The sequence below is a fragment of the Cryptomeria japonica genome, chromosome 6, assembly GCF_030272615.1.
Source record: "Cryptomeria japonica chromosome 6, Sugi_1.0, whole genome shotgun sequence".
Lineage (NCBI taxonomy): Eukaryota > Viridiplantae > Streptophyta > Pinopsida > Cupressales > Cupressaceae > Cryptomeria > Cryptomeria japonica.
In genome coordinates this window covers 135909402-135922994 of record NC_081410.1, presented here as the reverse complement: position 1 = coordinate 135922994, position 13593 = coordinate 135909402, and positions in this window count along the sequence as shown.

The following is a 13593-nucleotide window of genomic DNA, read 5'->3' as shown; positions in this document are numbered from 1 at the left end:
AAAATATTAAAAAATTTAAGTAGCAATTACAATGATTTATTTTTTATAAATTAGTTATGTTTGTAATGTTAAGTCAATTGTTGTAATTTTTTTTCCATGAGAAGATATTCACAAGAACCCTTATCTAATGAATTTGTATGATCTATTTAACATAGATTATTTTTAGGTTACGTTCACAAAGACGAAGCAATCAATTTTCTTATGGATTCATCCATCAAAATATATTTCGATTGAAGTATGTTTCAAACAAAATTCTTCCCACAATTTTTCGTGCTTAGGCTCCTTCGTTATTTGAAAAACTAAAGCTATAAAGATATGCATACTGATATCAAAACCAAAATTAAAAGATATTACAAATTTTAAATAGCAATTACATTGTTTTATTTATTTTTTAAAAACTAGTTATGTGTGTAATGTTAAACCGATTGTTATAATCCATCCTTCATGGGTAGGTATTCACAACAACCCACATTAAATGTATTTGTATGGTCTACTTCATATTGATTACTTTTAGGTAATGTTCAAAAGGATAAAACAATCAAATTTCTTAGCAATTATTCCATCACAATACTAATTCAATCAAAGCATATTTCAACTGAAATTCTCAACATAGTTTTCCTTTCTTACTACATTATTTAAAAAATCTTCAACAAGTACAACACCTCATTTACCATTTATTGTGAAGTTTTAACTCTTACATTTATTTATGCATTTGGTTTTTCAAGCATGCATCAATGTGTAATAATATTTTTTGAGCATTAGCACTTGGAATTTTCTATTATGTTCTGATTAGATAAGCATGTGAAGCGCCCAAACCCATTACAAAACAACCATCAAGGCAAAAGGGGCAAATTTGACAAGATGTGAGATTGAGAAAAATACCTAGCTAGAAATTATAAGGCTTTTGACTGGAGCACAAAATTGGCAGGAAACAAGGGTGCCAAACCTATAATGGAAACTCATCTTTCATGAGACAAGAGAGAGAGAGAGAGAGAGAGAGAGAGAGAGAGAGAGAGAGAGAGAGAGAGAGAGAGAGAGAGAGAGAGAGAGAGAGAGAGAGAGAGAGTTTCCTCCTCTGACATACCATAATCCAAACAATACTATCATCATGGCCCCCAATATCATAGGAAACAAGCAGTGACTCCACCAATGGGGAATCAACAACCATTGTATAAGGAACTATAAGGGGTCTAATCAGAAGATGAGTGTCAACCACGAGAGAGGGTTGGGCTAAAGAGAAAGTCGTTGCAACATCAGGACTCTAACATGCAGGAGGAGCCTCGTGTCTAGCAAGTTAACATGGATACAATTTTTGTGACCTATTTCTCATGAGTAGTGTTCCATAAAAAAATTGTGACCTTGAATGATCAAATTAGCATTCATTGAATTTAGTTAAAGTTTTAAAAAAATATGTTAACTAGCTCATTTAGTTATGCAACTATGTTGTCACCTTATAACTTTCAAACTTAGCAATATAATTGGCCCAAAAATCATCCCATGAAACCCTTTGTGTCTATAGACACCTAAAATTATTTAGATCCAACGACACTTGAATTCACCTCATCTTAGCTAATTAAATAAATAATTATCATTTATTTAATTATTCATCCATCCTTTACCTTTATCCCTCACCCTAAATTCAATAAATTTATATTTATTTAATTGAATTTAACCTTATTCCCCAAATCCTCTAAGTAATCAATTAGCTAATATTTACTTGATTGATATTGACTAATTAACCTTTCTTACTATTTGCCTAATATTTAATTACACATCATCCTGAATCAGACTCATTTAATACATCTAGATGGATCAAGACATAAAATTGAGATCATGTGACAAGTGCCCCCACATACCTACTCTACCCCTTTCTCACAATTTGTGAGGATATCTCTCACATATGTGAAGCCACCCTACTTCTCGTCCCTTTCATGAACTCCCCTATGTGTGCCCACATGTATGAGCATGTCTAGCTTTTGCACCCCCAATCCTCTTGTGACACCTATCACAAGGCCAAGCCCTAAATCTTTGCTCCCACTCTTGTTCAATCCTAGCTATCCATTAGATATTTCACCTTAGCCCTTTATTTTCACAATCAAAAAATCTATAAATGAGGGTCTTTGCTCTCATTTTTCTCATCTTCCATTATCACATCAAATTCCACCATTTATCACTCATCAAAAGGAGAAAATAAAGTGGAGCAAGGGTGAACTTCACTTTGGCTCAATCTATGAGATGATAAGGCAAAAGACAAGATAGTTGGTTTACATCAATCTTACTTTATCTATTTGTGTCTTTTGCATGTCCAGTGGGAACCACATACCTAAAATTAACATTTTTTCCTTGAGTTATCATGAATGAAATTTACAGGTCTCAAAACAATACTTACTATTGTGAACCAACACTTCCTTTTTGTCGTCAGTTCTTATGCTTGGTTTCTTGATGCTAGCATTTTCCAATGCTAATGTCCTATATTTTGGTGTTTTTTTCTCTACACATCAATGCCTTTGTTTTATCATTGTTCTTACATCGGTTCTTGCACAATGTAGATCAACTCTTTTGATTCTAATGCAATAATTTTGATCCATCGATCAGTGCTTTCACTCTACAAATTGGAACTTTTGCTCTACAAATTGATGCATCCACTATTTTTGTGTTTATCTTTTTTTTTTGTTATGGTTTTTATAGATCTCTAACTTGTTGCGTTTTTTCAATCTATCCTTTCTCTTCAACAATATTTGTTTAACCTCCTATTTTGTAGAGATATAACCTTTTCTTGTAGGTATGACTCCCCACTTCCAAAATCGTGCTTCTACTTCTAATGCTTCTAACCTTTTAGCACATTCATTCTATCAGTACACTTTTATTCTTTTTATGCAACCATGCTTTGCAGAATGACGCTTATGTTGTTAAGGCGATTTTTATTTTTTTTGTATTTACATTTCCTTCTCTCTTCCCTTATGTTTTTTTTTTTTTTTTTTTTCTCTAATTCCATCATTGCACTAGCACTCTTTAGTTTAAGGCTTGTGTGATTTAACACTTCCACATTATATCTTGGTGCCTTCACAATTTCTCAACTTACCATACTAATTCTTTTTTAATTTTTTTTTGGAGTTTTCATCATGTTATCTAGCCACTCTTTATATCCTAACCCATGTTTGTGCATGTTACGATCACTAAGTGTCAAAGACAAAATCATAAACTATTAACTTTTTTTTATAGCTTACATTCTGTTGGCTCTTTTTTATGCCGAACAACAAAATCAACAACCAGTATAATCCACAACCAAATTTTGAAAGGTAGCCAACCTCAACTATGATTTCAAAGGACTAACTGGACCAACTTAACAAGGATATTTAATCCTTCTTCTCTTCAGGCTCTGCAAGGCCTAGGTGGGTTTACCTATGATGCACTTCAAATACAGTCTAAACTCACACACAACATCACCATTAAAGCAGAAATCTCAAACATAGCTCAACAATAAGGAAAGTACTGCAAACTAGCTACATTCACATTGACTCTCAACTACATTGGAGCTTGAGATAGGTGGGACATTGCCACAAAACATAAAGAAAATATATTAAATTCTGATTTGATTTTTTAAAATGATGCAAATGACCTCTAGCTGTGACAGATCAATGCCTCATCCTGGGCATAGAGTCAATACAAATAACTACAGATGGAAATCCAAGCTGCATATCAAATTTATTGAAAAGATTACCCTGTATTAACGCCTGACATTAACACATTCTAAATTCATCAAAGGATCATACATATTCCAAACATTAACCCAAATCCCCAATTTCTGCTCATAGAATTCAAACCCCTTCTGTAAAGGATGCTTAAGAACAGGAATTACACTCTCACTTTGAGAAGATAAACTCAAACTTCCTTGAAGACTGAATTTATTGAATTTGAAGAAATGTCTGAAGACAATCCACTACACTCTATATATGCCTTACATATATGTGACCTGAAACCAAGATACGACCTGCAAAATATATCTACTCCATGACGACAGAATAGGAACATCAACCATTACAACCAAGAAAATCAAAATGCATCAAATTGGAGCCTGCAATTTCGGATTTCTCCCTTGGAGAAAATCTCTCAAAAACTGGAACCCTTACAATTGAGAAGAATTGGGAATAAGAAGGAGAGGGAAAAAGATCATAATCCATCAGAATTTGCCAAGTGTCTTTTCTTCTAGCTGAATTTCACTTTCCTTTCTCTTTCCCGTGGAAACTGCTCTCGAAATATCCCATATTTGTTGAAACTAACTCCATAACCGCATTTCGGGCGAATTAAACTTGGATATGTGCACATCATTTAAAATTTTAGATTTTCTATATAGTTGCACTATATCATTTAATTTTAATTTTTCATCCATTTTTGCCTCTGACGGCCTGCCACGTGGCGGCTTGTGATTCACTGATAGGTCCACTGGATGCCACCTCGGATGACACTTCATCAATCTGCCACGTGTCTACCTTGTCATTGCCACTGGACTGCCATGTGTATGCCACCTCATCGCTATGTCAGCGCCACTGGATGGGACCCGTGAGTTGGACTTCCACCTAGACCTGCCACCTGTCTTTCGCCATTTCGCGATGGCTAACGGTTGTGCACCTTCGGCTCCAAAATCACGCTCATCGTTGGATCATCTTGAACCTGTAGGGTCTTTAACCTTTGTTTTTGGCATGTGTTTTTCGCTATTTCGTGAAGGGTATTCGACGTGCATCTTCCCTTTGCGAATCCACGCGCACCGTAGATCTTCGACAACCTGCTTACTTGTTAATCCGCTCTTCCTCTGCAAAATTCACTTGCCTCGAGATCTGTGCCTGTGTGGGGTCCACTTGTCACCACTTGTCAGCCTTCTCAGTCACCTCAAGAAGCGCGCCCACGCGCATGGGGTCCACCTTCGACGCCCATCAGCACCTTGCGTCAAAAGCCTCTTGAGGCTTTGACATTATAGATGAGTGGGGTTTTACTTTTAAATATTAAAAACTCTCATTTCCTAGCGAATGTGGGATGAAGTGTTTCGCCTAGGACTGCAATTTCTGAGCTTTTCTGAGACTTTAATGGCTCCTCTTCCTCATCCACCACGCACAAGGGTTTCATTAATCTCCATGACATCTTCTATTTGCCACATTTTTGCTATTATTTCAATGGCTGAATTTTTCAAAATGTTTTCAATTGCCACACACAGCAGGAGGAGACTTTGAATCTGCTAAATTGCATTTGATATTTTTAATGTTTCCATTGCTTTTCCTAGCCATTCCCATGGCTCACGGCAAGGGATACTCTGGCATTAAACCTGAAATTTTAATGGTGCCCTTCATGCCATGTTGCATTTACTTGGAAATCTTCAATGTGCCTCTTTACATTTGCTTTTGTTTGGGGCTTCAATGCCTTCCAAAACCATGCAGGGGTATGAATTTGTTACAGTTGCTAACTTCACCTGCCAAAGGCCATTGCATTTTCTTGAAAATTTTAATTTCCTCCCACACATCCATCTGCCACATAAGAGGATTGTTGCAATTGCATTTGTTTAAAGAGCTTTTAACACTTTAACACCTCCTTCTTCAATGCAGCCCCAGGAAGAAATGCCTTCACATCTGCAGATTGCATTTGCTTGAAGTTTTATTGCTGAAGTTTAATGGGTTGCTCACTATGCTACGCAAGGATGAGTTTTGCACTTCTGCCACATTGGATTTTGGTTGAAAACCATTGGCATTTGCTTTAAAGTTTCAACACCCTTTCATTTGCCACACTATTGCTCGAGAATTTGATTTGGTTGAGGAATTTGATTTGAAGCCTGGCAATCACATTTGCTAAAATTTTTATTGCTGAAGCTTTATTGCCTCCCCTTCTCAAAAAAGGAATAACACAACTATTCACTTTACAAATCATTCATGATCATATCTTTATAAGTTTTCATTGTCCCATTGGTGAATTGCGGTCGATCCGGTATGGAGAGACATATATTGCCAAGAAAAAAGAACATTTCGCCATTAAAATTAATGCATAGGCATGAGCCAAGTCGCACCCCAAAGTGGGTCCGACTAAAAAAAAAAATTGTTTTAATTCAACTAACCTTAGAAATGCTTCAAGAACCTTAAAAATACCTCTGGAATCGATTGGCACCATTTTCGGATCATTAGACTGAGTTTTGCAACTTTCAGGCACTTGCGCCACATTTTCGCATTTAATCGCGAAGACGTAATTTTCAAACCTGTCAAAACACCTTTCTGGATCTCGCCATCTGACAGGCGTGTACTCTGATATACAAGCATGAACTCTACTAAACGATTTTTCAAGACGAGTCTCGAGTGAAGAGATATTAATTTTTGAAAATGCCCAACTAGCTTTGTCGACACTGCAGACCTGATGAAGTCAATGTTCAGGCAACACATGATGCCTTTCTTAAAAATATCAAACAATCTCCATAGACCCTCAAATCTGAGACATAGGTACCTTAAAGTACATATTAAAACTTAAAATTCTCAGTTCGACCAAAATTCTGACTCGGTGCAAATGGTGCGCTCATGAAAACGACTACTTTAACTGATATAGCACTGAAAGTATGGATAACTGAAATAGATGGCTCAAGGAACCCTTTTGAAAACCGATTAAACAGGTTGGCAGGAGCTTGAAACTGGAAACATAGCTTTTAATTTATACCAAAAATAGCCTGGAACAAACATTCTAACATGACACTCATTGAGGCAACTTTTACACTTATGCAAAAATAGGGCTCCGATTAGCTGTTGAAACAGGGACTTGTCAAAACATACAAACTGCAAACAGATCGAGCTTTGAAAACTGAGCAAATGGGTTGCTAGAGACTTGAAATTTTACATTCTGACTCACATTTATGCATACAATTCAATCCATTTTGAATCTCATCATGAAAATCAACAGGGCAAAAGATACAAACCCTCAAAGTAGCTACTTGGTAAAATCTGCATTTGCACCTAAAATGCACTTTCAACTCACCCCTTGAAATGGGTACTTGATAAACTGATCCAAATTGAAATATGAAAGTTGCACACCACTACATAGGCCAAATGAAAGGTGTAGGACACATTTCCTGAGCCTTACCCTCTGAAAATCAACTGGCTCCATTTTACCCTCTCTTTGACTAGGCCATTCAAACTGACTTATTTGGGAATTCAGAGCAAAATTTTGAAATGGGCCTCTAAACTTGACTCAAATTTAATGAGTCCCAACACATTCATTGAAAACATCACTAAATTAGGCACATTTTAGTTTCTTAAGGAAAATTAACCATTTTATGTTGTGCTTGTGAGGCCCTCTTAATTGTATGCTCTCTCCTCACACTATTGGGCAATCTTAGAGAATAAAAGTTAAAGTTTATCTCTTTTCTTTTTCATCATTGTATCCCAAGGAACCCAATGTGTGTATGATCTCCCCTTGCTCTTTATATGATCTTGGGGGTGCCCAAAAATACTTGGATCATTCCTTTTATGGAGCCTTCCTAGGGATTTCATCACTCTAGGGGACAACCTCAACTCCCATGTTTTGGCAAAGTATGAAGAGTGAGGGTTGAATCCAGAGATATCCCTCTTGGAAGTGGAATCTTTTCAATCTTAGCTGAGCCCCCAAGAAATTTATAGCTTGGGGAACTAAAACTGGAGAGTGGCTTACCCTCTACTCTTGACTACTTGGGATTACACTTTTGTGTACGAATCTAGTCTTACACACCCTTGAGGTATTTAGAGGCCTCATAGAAACCTTGTTCATCCTAGCTTAATAAATTTTAGCTATTAATTAGTGTGGTGCAAGGGATGTGTATCGTATCCTAAATTTGCTCACAATATAATTCCATGTTGTGAGATGGAGCTAACCAAGGTAAAAAAATTTGGCCACCTTTGGTAAGGGAATCTACATTTAAGCGATTTTCCCTAGCTATCCATTTAGAGGTAGATACTATTAGCTTTGGGTCATGGGTCCACATTAGTTATCACTCTTGAATAATTATAGGCTTATACAAGTGCTTGTTGTGTCTTCTTGTTCAAAACTAATACATACCTATCAATCAAAATCTCCCTCTATCCAATTTGTTTTCTTGGCATGTTTTCAAGTCTACCCCTTTAATCAAGAAAACAAACCTTCAATCAACCATCCAATCTTTTCCTCCAAGTACCTTATTCATCCCCCAAACCCAATTTCTAGTCCATCCAAATAACCCCTAATTTCTCCAAATCAATCCAGCCATAAAATCCAATTCATCCTCATTTAATCTCTTCTATTCTCTTATAATCTATCTTCTTCCATCCCAATATTATCCAACATCATACCTTCATTATAATCCTCTCCACCAACCATTAATGATAATGAGGTTAGTCTTGTTGAACAAGCTAAGTACAATCCCAATGATGAGAATAAGTTTCTTGTGGACCAAAATGATAACTCCACATCCACCACTACTAATCCAAAAGACTCATTCCAATTCATCCTTGCCTACCACTTTAACAATGATAAAGATGTCATGGCTAAATGCCTCCTTATTATTGGTGTCAAACTTTCAATCTCCCCATCTCCATCAAATTCCAATTCATCTCCTATTTCTCATTGTTTCCCTTTGATAAGGAAAACCAATAATCTCTCCAACATTCCCATTCAACCCCATCTACATCATAAATCCCCATCTCCAACTCCTTTTCAATATCCTCATCTCATTGCCAATCCATGATTGCATTGAAACATCTACTTTGTCCTTCACTTGCTCATACCCCACATCCTATAAATCCACTTTATGAAGGGCACACAATATATTGAGAAGGGGGGAGAAACAATATATGCAAATTCTCAACTTCAAATCCAACTCAACATTACTAGCAGTTGTAGATCTTGCATTATCAATATAACCACTAAGCAAATGATAAACATAAGTTACACACATCCACAAAAGAGAACATCAGATATATATGGAAACCCAAAAGGGAAAAATCATGGTGAGAATATCCTCACAAATAAATATAAAACATACAATTGTTTATGGGCACCAACCCATCAGAGTCAACAATCCCCTTACAATGAATTTGTAGGCACCAATGAAATGTCCCACCCCTGTTTCTTCCAATTTTTTTCACTCCATTCACCCACTCAGCTATGAAGGAATTTGTCAAACAGTTTGCTTGTCTAATTTGATTGAGCTCTTCAATGTTTGTATGCAAAGACTAATCTTTTTTATTGCATGTTTTGGTATCAATTGAATTAAACGAATATTTATCCAATTAAATATAAATGAGAGATCTGCAATTGGACAAATTTTCTAGTATGAATTCGGAGTTACAAACTTATTGAAATATTATTTTAGACCACTTAAATACATAAGATAGTAATCGACCCTAACTTTAAATTGAATATTGAATATATGTTGTTGGGTTTGAATTACATTACGTAGAAAACTCCAAACATTAAATTCACTTCCAACATATAAATTAAATGGTAATATTATATTTAGATATTCTAATCAACAATAAAGATATACACAACATGTAGGCCTCATAAGCCAATCTGCATTCCCTTACTTATGTCCAAGGAGATTAAAATAGTCAACCTCATCGAATATTGATTTTAATTTGTAGAGAGGGTGATGTGGCACTGAAAAGAGATAATGGTGGAGTCCCAAACAACACAAGTAAAAATTTGTTGATCCTACATAGCTGGCAACATGCCAAGTCCTCAATTTTCTATTTCCTTCCCCTTGAAAATTCACATCAGCTAGCAACTTCTTTGCTAGTGGAAAGGCCCCAAAAAACACAAATAAACATCCTCAGCAAGAAAATTAGGAAACTCTTTAAACGCCAAAGTATATGCCACGTTTCCTAAATATGTTTGAGTATAGCAACCTTAAGATGGTCTAACAACCAAAATGCCTTCGATCATCAATTCCATGACAAAAATGAAGGCTTCAATTTAATATTATATCGCCAACACTACCAAAGTCATTCACAAGTATGAATCGCGCCCCTCATTTAAAATAATAAGCAAACCTTTTGAAAAACAATATAGTAAATAAGATTATGTGTTATATAAATATTTATTGAAAGGCAACACCAATAATAATTGCCCTTTTCACTTGGACCTCCCATCAAAACATATAATTCCTTGGACGATTTATATGTGAATCCATATAATACAATAAACCTCTATTCATTTAACCACATCGTATGCAAAGACTTCACAATAGGAAAGTTGTATGAAACGACAAATTGTACTGAATGTCAATTTATAACTCAATTGAGCATACAAGCAAGTAGTTGCTAATTTTATAAACGATCCCTCAATATACGATTACTGAAAGCAATTAATCAAAGATAATATTGAACCTCAATATATGCAAAAACCCTTATTACTGCAATTTGGTCTCCAAAAAACTGAAAAGCACACATGTGAATCTTGGAGTGAATCCACCTCTAAATATGGAATTGGCTTTTCGTCCAATCCAATAGAGCCCAAGGGTTTTCATCCTAGAGCACAAAACTAAAAGTCAATGCTCCCAAATTCTCCAAGAGAAAATAATAATCCAAGCATGCCCAAAATGAAGCCCAAGTTGTCTTTTATAAAAACTCAAGAAGCTTCCAAAAGCTCTTTCATATTTCCCTCACTTTGATATGTAGTTTTACAAATGGGAAATGATAATAATAAAGTGACTTACATTTTCTTATTCTTTGTTGACATAAAAAGTCACTTTAATTGTTCTATTAAATTTAAATTGTCATTAAAATTTGATATAATTTGACAACTTAAAACTTACTTATTTAATTGACTTTTTTAATGTCTCAAAAAGGGGACATTATAGTCCTCCCTCCTCGAAAATTGCTTTCCCTCAAGCAATTTGCGTTTGCATGTTGAATCCCTATTTTGGAATCCCATATCAGCCATAGAAATGCCACTCCACCAAAACGTTGTGCTACTCTGATATGAACATCACTATGCCCAAAGTTGTGAAGCAACTCATCATGATCCAATAATGCGGTATACCCATCAAACCAATGCCAGGATCCCAAATGAAAATATAAAACCTACTATATGAGATGAAGAAGTAGTCTAATACCAAGGAATCACCATCAACCATCCAGTCATACATGTAGATCGACCAAAGAATATGATAAGCAACTCTCACATATCCAAAAATCAACATACTAGGCCACCACATACCGTTGTTATATCTCATTACACTAGCAACAAATTGGATGGCAATGATGTCATCATACCAAAGAAAAAGTAGAAGACTCATCTCATAAGGATTACCCATCAAGTAATCATGTTCCCACACTCCAATGCATACCAACAACTGATGTAGACCCAAAAAATTCTGAAAATGTAGTGAACAACCATGTGGGATAGTCACTTGTCTCTAATCAACCCATGTCATTTGGCTCAAATGCCAACCAATAGGTAGTTGTACAGTCACAAGAATTAGGCACCAACATCAAATTGGCAATGTAGATGTCATAACCAACACCCAAAATTGTCTCATGAGTGGCTGGTCCACTAATAGTATCATCCATCGAATCAATATGTCCATCGATAATATTGTCGACATCAAAAAACATTTTAGTGTTAGAAGGCTCTTGCTCAACATCAACTATAGAGTGTCGCGTATCCCAAATTTCTTGCAGGGAAAACTTGGCTTGTTGGGCTATCAAATTAGCTTCCTTTTCCTTCTCAATCCAACCCTCAGCCATTACTTAAGACTGATTTAGTGTTGTTGTTCCAAAGTGAACAAATTCGGTCCTCTTGGAGGATGTGTCATCATAATAATCATGCCCAATATATGCATCATCATTTCAAGACCCACCTTTACTAGTTTCTCCATGAATAGGGGTTGCAAGTTCATGTAATTGAAAGAGTATACTATTGTTGTCCTTAACCGGAGATTTAAGACCGATTGTACCTTTACTTTTATTACTTTGGAAATCTTCAATGCAAGAGCACATTGGCATACACTTGGAAGCCCAAACTTGTAGCGTATCAAGTCTTGAAGCTATGACATCCTTATACTCAATAAAAGTAACATCATAAGAGTGGAGCAACAACATACAAATTGATTCATCTTCTTTTTCAACTACTATTATAAAATCAGATTCTTGGCAAGTAGAAGCTCCCACCATTACCTCAAGTTTATATATCTTCTTATGAATGTCTACCATGCTATCTTTCTTGTCAACTCCATCTATTTTGGATTCAGGCTCAAGTGTTGTCAAAAGTTTGTTGCCCCATCTTCTAATCCATAGCTTCACCTCCATAAATAATATGTTTACCATTTCTAACCAAACCCAAGGTGTAGCATGCAAAACAAACCAAACATTATCAAAATGCAAGACCTTCTTAGTAAGCAATCTCCCAGTAGACAACCTTCAGGTTTCTATAGTCACCTCTTCAAGACCAAATGTCTCATATAATCTTTAAAATGGTCCTCAAATGTAGTGCCCCTACCCTAGTCAGCTTTGTAAACCCAGTTTGACCTTGGTTGACTTTTTATGAGGCATTCTTGGATGGTTGATTTACCATTATGTAATGTTGTAGTCAGATATTATGATTATTGTGCGTACCTGTTAATGTGCTTTCGCATCGAATCTTATGTAAGTTTAATTGTTCTCCTGATTCTTGTTATTAATTTTGAGTTAACACCTTCATTAAATATATATATATATATATGTATGCTTGTGTGACTCCTAGTTGCAAGAGATTGCAGGTATAGTACCGCCTAGGTGCAAGGTTCGTCTTCACCTGGATTCGTAGGGTTGGGTATACCTCTTTCATCCTTAGAATTTGGATAGGTGGTCGTAAAACCCTCATTTTACCCTAGTCATGCTCAAGTGAGTGTCGTCAGTGGTCCGTCAGTTTCCCTTTTCGTTTGGGTTTGTGGGTCGTGTATTTGGTTGGCTTTCTTGGGTTGTGTGTTTTTTGTGTGTTAAAACTGAGTATTTAATCCTAAGTAGTTATTTTGATTTAATGTATTCATTTACGCATTAGTAATTAAGAAACTAAAGTAAATAGGTTTCTTTTATATAATTAATCATTAATTAAAAATTGCTCTATTCATGTTTGTAGCAAGTTTAATTTAATGGTTAATTTTAAATAATGAATTTATTCAGTTTATGCATTTTGAAAGGAAAGATTTAAATTTATTCGAAATAGAAATAATCTAATCTCTTTTGCATTTTGGAATAGAAAGGTTAATTTTAATTATTTAAGAAAATCAATTTTGATTAGGAAAGCAAGTTTATATATATATATATATATATATATATATATATAGTGAAAGTTTGATTTTGGGATTTTATTTTAATTAAAAATATTTTACCCTCATTAATAGTTTAAAATATAAATGTTAGCTTTGTTAATATTGAGAAAATTAAAATTAAATGAGGGAGAGAAGTATTTTGATTTTTAATTAGAAAAGCAAGTTTAGAATATTTGAATAGTTGAAAAGAATGATTTTTTTCATTTTATTTAAAAGATGTTTAAATTCAAAAATAAAGGATTAGGTCAAATATTCTTCCATTTACCCTAGGTTTAAAAATATATTTTTGGGGATTATTTTCTTGGGGA